This window comes from Lontra canadensis, unplaced genomic scaffold (assembly GCF_010015895.1).
Source record: "Lontra canadensis isolate GAN:19392208 unplaced genomic scaffold, GSC_riverotter_1.0 scaffold4, whole genome shotgun sequence".
Taxonomy (NCBI): Eukaryota; Metazoa; Chordata; class Mammalia; order Carnivora; family Mustelidae; genus Lontra; species Lontra canadensis.
The window spans coordinates 1,407,692-1,415,859 of record NW_022630998.1 but is presented as its reverse complement, the minus strand read 5'-3'; the positions used below and the strand labels follow the sequence as shown (position 1 = coordinate 1,415,859).

At 42.3% G+C, this 8,168-nt stretch overlaps 1 long non-coding RNA gene across 1 annotated transcript; it reads right to left on the bottom strand.

The window, feature by feature from the left end:
- Positions 1-305: 305 nt before the first annotated feature.
- On the bottom strand, positions 306-4,854 carry LOC116858735. Its single transcript, XR_004381004.1, has 3 exons — positions 4,770-4,854; positions 1,326-1,423; positions 306-367 (listed from the first exon to the last, which is right to left on the bottom strand). It is a non-coding gene; the product is annotated as an uncharacterized LOC116858735 (long non-coding RNA).
- Positions 4,855-8,168: the final 3,314 nt, after the last annotated feature.

Below are 8,168 nucleotides of genomic sequence, written 5' to 3'. Positions count from 1 at the left end.
CAGCATAATTTTCTTCAGTGTGCCCATTTCACTCTCCAAAGTGTCCCAGTGTGGACCACGAATCTCAGGCTTAACCTAGGATTAGGAGACTGAGAAAAATTGGTTGAAATTTTGTTGGTTCAGTTGGTTCCAGAACGCTTGAGGTTAGTGAATGACAACAAACTCCTAAAGCAGAGCTTACCCCCACCCAAATAAATAAATAAATAAATAAATAAAATAAACACCCAAAACCTTTTATCTCTTTAAGTTGCTGGCCAGAATAAAATACAGAATCTGATCCAGTGGCTTGTTGAGTAATATCAGCTAATCCTCAGCTCTTCTTGGTCCCTTGTGTGAAAATTAGAGCCATGATTGAAAAAGATTGGATCTATGAGAATAGGAATAAAGAAATTTGGAAGGAATGGAATGTCTCAGAGGGTTGTCTCTCTCCTCTTTGCAGAAGCACCTGTAAGAACCCTACCTGAGGAAGTTATCAAGCTAGGGAAATCTGAATCTGTGTGCTGACCGCCACCAACCCTGATCATCTCCAGGCCTATAATTAGAGTCCCTGGAGAAGAGCCCATGGAGGTTCTATTTGATTTCTATAACAACAGCAACACCCCTCTGGGCTTGAAGAGGCCTGTTTTCAGCTCCCACAGCAGTCTCAGCTTTCCCCCTAATTCTCAGACCTGTGTCTATACACAGGCATTCATTCCTAGCACATTGGGATGAGGCCCGATGCACTTAGGAAAGCACCTTGTAATATGCTAGTGTGTTCTGGGATTTCCTTTCCTGCTTTCCACAAGGAAAGTGTTCATGTACCAGATTGACAGCGCAGTGGAGAAAGCAAATACCGACACCTCTCAGGGATTGTTGGACATTGGCTCTAAGCTTAACACTGATTTGCAGGAATGGGGAGAGACCATCCTCATTGGTGGGGTTCACTCCTTAGTGTGGAGGCTGAAATAGATCAGGTAGTGGGGGAGCCTGGGTGGCTCAGTTGGTTGAGCATCCAACTCTTGGATTTAGGCTCAGGTCATGATCTCAGGGTCCTGAGATCTATCTTCAACATCAGGCTCCATGCTGGGTGTGGAGTCTGCTTAAGACTCTCTCTTCTGGGGCACCTGGGTTGCTCAGTTGATCAAGCATCTGCCTTCAGCTCAGATCATGATCCCAAGGTCCTAGGATCCAGCTCTGTGTCAGGCTCCCCGCTCATCGGGAGGCCTGCTTCTCCCATTCCCACTCCCCTGCTTATGTTTCCTCTCTTGCTGTCTCTCTATCTGTCAAATAAATAAATAAAATCTTTTTTTAAATGTACTGGTTTTAACAATAGATTATATGGTTACCTTAGCTATTATGGTAGAAAAGACGAAGGAAAACTCTTCTAACTCCCTCTCCCCAACAGAAAGTGAATCAAAATCCATATCATATCCTCAGGAGGAGGCTGGGAAAGGTGGGGGAGGAAATACAAAGTTAAATGCTACCTTCCAAGACTTAGAAGATGCACAGGTAGCTGGTTTGACCTATGCAGATATCACCAGAGTCTCCCAAATGTTTCCTGAACATCCTTATCCAGCTGATTATCATTGGCTGAATCCGTTTTCCAAATTCTAATGGCCAATCCAGATATAATTTCTTTACTGGAGCAAATAAGGACAGTTTTTATTTTACATCTGTTGATCTCAAAAATACTATTTCAATAAATAACATCAGAAGGTTCTTTTCACTTGGCAGGAGCACTAGTTTACTTATCTGGTCTCAGAAGTATGGTAGCTCTTTTTTTTTTTTTTAAGATTTTATTTATTTGAGAGAGAACATGAGAGAGAGAGAGAGGTCACGAGCAGAGAGGGGAGAGGTAGAGGGGAGAAGCAGACTTCCCACCAAGCAGGGAGCCCCATGTGGGTGGGGCTCGATCCCAGGGTCCTGAGATCATGACCAGAGCCGAAGCCAGACGCTTAACCGACTAAGCCACCCAGGTGCTCCAAGCACACCGTAGCTCTTGAACTGTGTGCCACAGTTGGCCCTTGGGTCCTTGATAGTCCCATCTTTTCACTGGGCATCATGCTGCTCTAATATATTATTGTTTCCTGTCAAAATACCCAGTAATAAAATGTAGAAATGACTTGAGAGGGGCCTCTCACCTGTCTGAAGTCCATGGGGATCTCCTTGTCAATATGAAGGGCAAGTTAACATACCTTGCATCTGACAGCGATAGAGAAAAGGCATAACGCTCCATCAACCTCACTGAATTTTCCAAGTAACGTATACTACAGGTGTGCTTCTTCAATTCATTTATAGGATGGCCCAAATGACTGCAAATTTTGAGTAAGACCGAGGATCTGAGAAGGCTAGGAAAGGTAAGCTTCACAGCAGGCTGCTCTACTATTTGACCTTTATGAACTGTGAATGACTCAAAGTCCCACAGCAGATTGGAACGCTGTCTATACCCAATGAAAATTCCAATAAACTGGGGGTGCCTGGGTGGCTCAGTTGGTAAGCATCGGCCTTCTGTTCAGGTCATGATCTCAGGGGACCTGAGGCAGAGCCCCACATCAGGCTCCCTGCTTGATGGGAAGTCTGCTTCTCCCTCTTCCTCTGCCCCTCCCCACCTCTCAGCTCATGCTCTCTCTCTCTCTCTCTCTCAAATAAATAAATAATTTGGAAGGAAGGAAGGAAAAAGAGAAAGAAAGAAAGAGCGGGGGGGAGTGAGGGAGGGAGGGAGAGAGGAAGGAAGGATGTTTGAGCATAAGCACACCCTCTATGGTGAGTAATAATTCTCCTTTTGAGAAACAGCTTTTGGCTTGTGATCAGTTCCTAAAGGGGTTGAACACCTGTCCTGATAAACTCCATTCATGAACCTCCCATTGTAAATGAGATGTTTGTGATAAAACCGGACATTCCTCGAGATACTCTATGCCTGCAATGAGGTCATAAACCAAGCGGTTTACCATGCATAGAACCTAAGCACGGGCTTGGCTACTCGGAGTTCCCCTCCCCAAGGCTGGCCTGCCTGCTATTACTGCTGAATGTCCAACTTGACATTTGCAGGAAACAGACGGAAGCCTCCATTGTGGGACCCAACTCTCATGAGACCAGAAAGGTGCTGGCATCCCATTGATTACATTCTTTCACGTTATGGACACTTATTTTGGATTGGATTTGCTTTTCCTGTCATACACCTGCAGTGTAGCACAGTCCATAGATGTACTGTATGCCTGACTCATTCGCAACTTCTCCTTCAAAACATTGTTTTTAATATTATAATTTTTAGCGGCGCCTGGGTGGCTCAGTGGGTTAAAGCCCCTGCCTTCAGCTCAGGTCATGATCCCAGGGTCCTGGGATCGAGCCCCACATCGGGCTCTCTGCTCAGCGGGGAGCCTGCCTCCTCCTCTCTCTCTGCCTGCCTCTCTGCCTGCTTGTGATCTCTGTCTGTCAAATAAAAAAATATATATACATATATATATATATAAAATAATTTTTAGTGAGAAAAGGCATTATACTAATACCCGTGGGATCGCTGGTCACACACGTGACACCACTTCAAAGCAGTTTGCCTTACAGACTAGCAGAAAGCCTATTGAATATTCAGTTATGTAGCTCAGGGAGAAACATCATGCCAGTCCGTGGCGGTAATGTATAGATGCGGTATGTCCTCTGAACCAGAGAGAAATAGTGATATAATATATGGGCCTGAGAACGAATGGGTGAAACCACTCACTGTTAAATCCAATGGCACCTCTCACTATTAAATCTAATGGCCCACTTTTCCTTCCTGCGTGGGGTTCTGCTGATTTTGAATAGTTTTTTTTTTTTTTATTTATTTGACAGAGAGAGAGAGATCACAAGTAGGCAGAGAGGCAGAGAGAGAGGGGGAAGCAGGCTCCCGGCTGAGCAGAGAGCCTGATGCGGAGCTTGATCCCAGGACCCTGAGATCATGACCTGAACCCAATGAGCCACCCAGATGCCCCCTGATTTTGAATTCTTAATACTCCAAGATTTCTTCCGCCAGGTAAACAATTATGGTTCCACTAAACTGAAAACAACTATGTCCTCTTAGCCACTTGTGACCCTTCACGCCATTGAGGGACAAATTCAAAAGGAGGTTATAGTCATGTCTGCCACACAGAAGTGACGCTCTTTTCAATATGGAATCATATACACACTATGTCAAATATTTTTTGGGCTTAAGGTAGTCAAGTGTCTTGTTCTAATAAGATCAGTGTATTGTAACAATTTTCTGACAGATGTCCCTAAGGCATCTTGAAGAAAGATCATTTTTTCCTAATTTACACATAGATTAGGTGGTCCTGCTTACCGTGATGGTTAGGGGAATGGAGTCTATCAAAAGATCATGTAGTTGCCACCAGATAAGAGGGCAAAGACATGTCAAGAGGCAACAACACAGTAGATAGCGGGGTTGCCATTCTGGTCACTCAGATCTTTTGTGGTGTTGGAGTTTTTCTGATAATCCCCCAAAGCATTGCAAAACTTGATGCTCTTTACAAGTCTGAAGAAATTGATATTGATAAGGATGGAGCATGAGGACAACTGCCTTCCTTATTTCAGATAAATTCCTTAGGGCACCTGGGTAATACAGTCAGTTAAGCATCCCACTCTTGGTTTTGGCTCTGGTGGTGACCTCAGAGTCCAATGAGATCAAGCCCTATGTTGGGCTCCGTGCTTAGCAGGGAGTCTGCTTGAGATTCTCTCTCTCTCTTCCCCTCTGCCCTTCCCCCCTCAAAAAAATAGATATTTAAAAATATATAAGATAAATTCCTCAGATAAATCACCTTGAATGATTCTCAGATGACCTGCATTTCTCAAGAGAAATTTCTGAAGAGAGTCTTGGTCACTTGTCTGAATGGAAACCTCCAGGAAGAGGAAGATGGCTTCCTTGACTACCGTGACTTCTGTACCGGAAGGGATTGCACAGTGGGGGATTCTATACAAATAAGAAGGAGACTGAGGTGCTGGTCGCCCTTCTTTAATCCCACAAAAAGGCAGTAAAAAATCAACTATCTAACATCCCTATAATTAGTATCTGGCATGTGTGTAAAAAAATTCTAACAACCTACAAGTAAAGTAAACAGAAACATTGTTTTAAACAAATCTATGGTGCTGGGAAAGCAATTTATATTTAAAACAAGTTTGTTTCAAGACAACACAATTCCTGCAGTGCAAAAGAATTTTGACAATTCCTTATAACTTACTGAAATGAGAGTTAACTTTTGAGGGGTCAAAATATCATGTCATGCTAACAAACGCAGTGACAAGTTCACGGTCATATTTCCTTATGATACTGGAGGTGACCAATTATGTGAATTGTTCTTGAACAAAGTCTCTGGAAATCTCCTGTTTATTTGTTTAGGTCCCACTGGGGGACTCAGGGTACACGGCAAGGACTTGCCTGCAGAAGCCTGAGAGGATAAGGAGACTGAGCAGGGCAAGGTAAGGTGTTCACCTTAAGCAGCCAGAAACAACATAATCAAGGGGGTGAATAGAAGTCATGATGAAAGAGGGATGCCAGCAACAAGAAAAAAGTTATGAATGAGGTCAGCTGTTGGGAAACCAGAAACAAATTTGAAAGCAGAAGGTTTAGGGGGAAAGCTTTCTGCCTAGAGTTCATACGGTACGTCAAAGTTGCTGCATGATATGGGAACAGCTCAGAAAATGTTGAGGCCTTGCAAGACCAGGCACTAGTCAGAAATCTTCTGGGCCAGAGCAGGGAGGCTGAATTTCTCTGGCCAGGCCACAGCTTAGCATGGTAAAGTCTCTTAATCTCAGCCTGGGCATCAGGAATTAACAAAGCAAGTGGACTAGAGAGTCAAATACACTTTCACCTGCTCTGGTGCCCACAGCATAGTCACTGGAAGGCAGAGCTCTGCCACTGGGGGATGCCTCCCATATCCCTTTCTGGGTCACTGGGCTACCTGTGACCATGAAGAAGAAAGGTGATCCCCACCCCCGTGCCTCCTCAAGTAACATGAGAACTCTCAGCACTCCTTCCACCTTTATTTAGAGAAAGAACTGGGCTGCTTACACGTAAAGGGATTTCCTCCACACCAAGCAACTTGTCTTCCTCTTACGTGTTTGACAGATTAGAAATTGTTCCATGACATATGACACTGTTGGCTTTACGTGGTCAAAATAGCTTCAAAATTCTCAAGAGAAAGGACAGTAGTTCCAATGGCCAATGCTATTTATAGTGTATATAAATAAATAAATATAGTGTATATAGGAAGAAATATAAATAAATAAATAAATAAATAAATAAATATAGTGTATTTATAGTGTATAGTATAGTGTATGCAAAATTCCAACAATTCAGAAGAGAAGGGTAAGGATCCCAAACTCAGACCAGGTAGACAAAATATGTAACAACTTGAAACAAATGAGTGCTATTGTTTGGAAGTTTCTAAACAACAGCATTTATTTATTATTATTTTTTATTTTTTATTTTATTTTTAAGATTTTATTTATTTATTTGACAAAGAGAGAGAGATCACAAGTAGGCAGAGAGGTAGGTAGAGAGAGAGGGGGAAGCAGGCTCCCAGCTGAGCAGAGAGCCTGATGTGGGGCTTGATCCCAGGATCCCGATATCATGACCCGAGCCAAAGGCAGCAGCTTAACCCACTGAGCCAACCAGGTGCCCCTATTTATTATTATTTTTTAAAAGATTATTTAATTTTAGAGAAGACAGAGTGAGTGAAGGGGAGAGGCAGAGGAAGGGAAAGAGAGAAAATCTCAAGCAGACTCTGCTAACAATGGTGCCCTATATGGGCCTCAGTCTCACAACCCTGAGATCATGACCTGAGCCTAAATTAAGAGTTGGTTGCTAACCCACGGAGCCATCAATATGCTCCTAAACAAAACTGTATAGGGCGCCTGGGTGGCTCAGTGGGTGGGGCCTCTGCCTTCAGCTCAGGTCATGATCTCAAGGTCCTGGGATCAAGTCCCACATCAGGCTCTCTGCTCCTCAGGGAGCCTGCTTCCCCCCTCTCTCTGCCTGCCTCTCTGCCTACTTGTGATCTCTGTCTTCAAATGAATAAATAAAATCTTAAAAAAAAAAACAAAAACCTTTAAACAAAATTCAAGAATAGGAGCACCTGGCTGGTTCAGTTGGTAGAGCATGTCACTCTTGATCTCAAGGTTGTGGGTTCAAGCCCCATGTTGGGTATAGAGTTTACTTAAAAACAAAATTTTTTAAAAATTGGGAATAGCTTTATACACATGGTATTATACCTTAAAGCCAATGTTACTTTCTGTAAAGTGATTTCTGAATTCTAAAACAGCTTACATTTTTCTAGTTTGCCATAGATTCATAAAGACCTTCTTTAAAAAAAAAAAAAATTATTTATTTATTTATTTGAGAGAAAGAGAGAGAGAATAAGCAGGAGGGACAGAGGGAAAGGGAGAGAGAATCTCAAGCCGACTTTGCCCTGAGCTCAGAGCCTGACACCAGGGCTCCATCTCATAACTCTGAGATCATGACCTGAGCCAAAACCAAGAGTCAGACCCTTAACGGACTTAGCCACTCAAGCACTCTAATTCTTAAAGACCTTTTAAGTCTGAACCATTTAATGTTTGATAAACTCAAAAGCTTTATGTTCAATACTGTATTTCCATGGTGTAGTTCAATATTTTGTTATCATGTTCTCATTAAATAGTTACCTGCACTTAAAGGTAACAAGTAGGCCAAATTAAAAATAAAGGAACCCTTTACTGAAATTTCATTCCATGAAAACCTAAAGACATTACCAACTTCTAAACATAATGTATGGCAAAGGACAAAAACACTTTTTTCAACATAATAATTGATACCTTATATAGTCAGTCAGTCCTATGTACTGTCAAGGATCAAAAGAGACTATAATTCTTGCCCTCATGGAACTGACATTATGGTTATCTCTGATTTTTTCCTTACCTGTATTCCTGATATTTACAAGTTCTCAAACTGCGTCATACTGATTACTGCATGATTTCTTAAATTTGTTCTTTTTTTTCCTGTTCCTCTAACCCCTGGGTTGATTTAGACTTTCATAACTGCTTTTAATGTTTATTTACTTATGACCAGGTACTCTGTACACATTCATTATTTCAAAATATTTTTTTAAAAGATTTTATTTATTTGACAGAGAGAGATCACAAGTAGGCAGAGAGGCAAGCAGAGAGAGAGAGAGAGGGAGAGG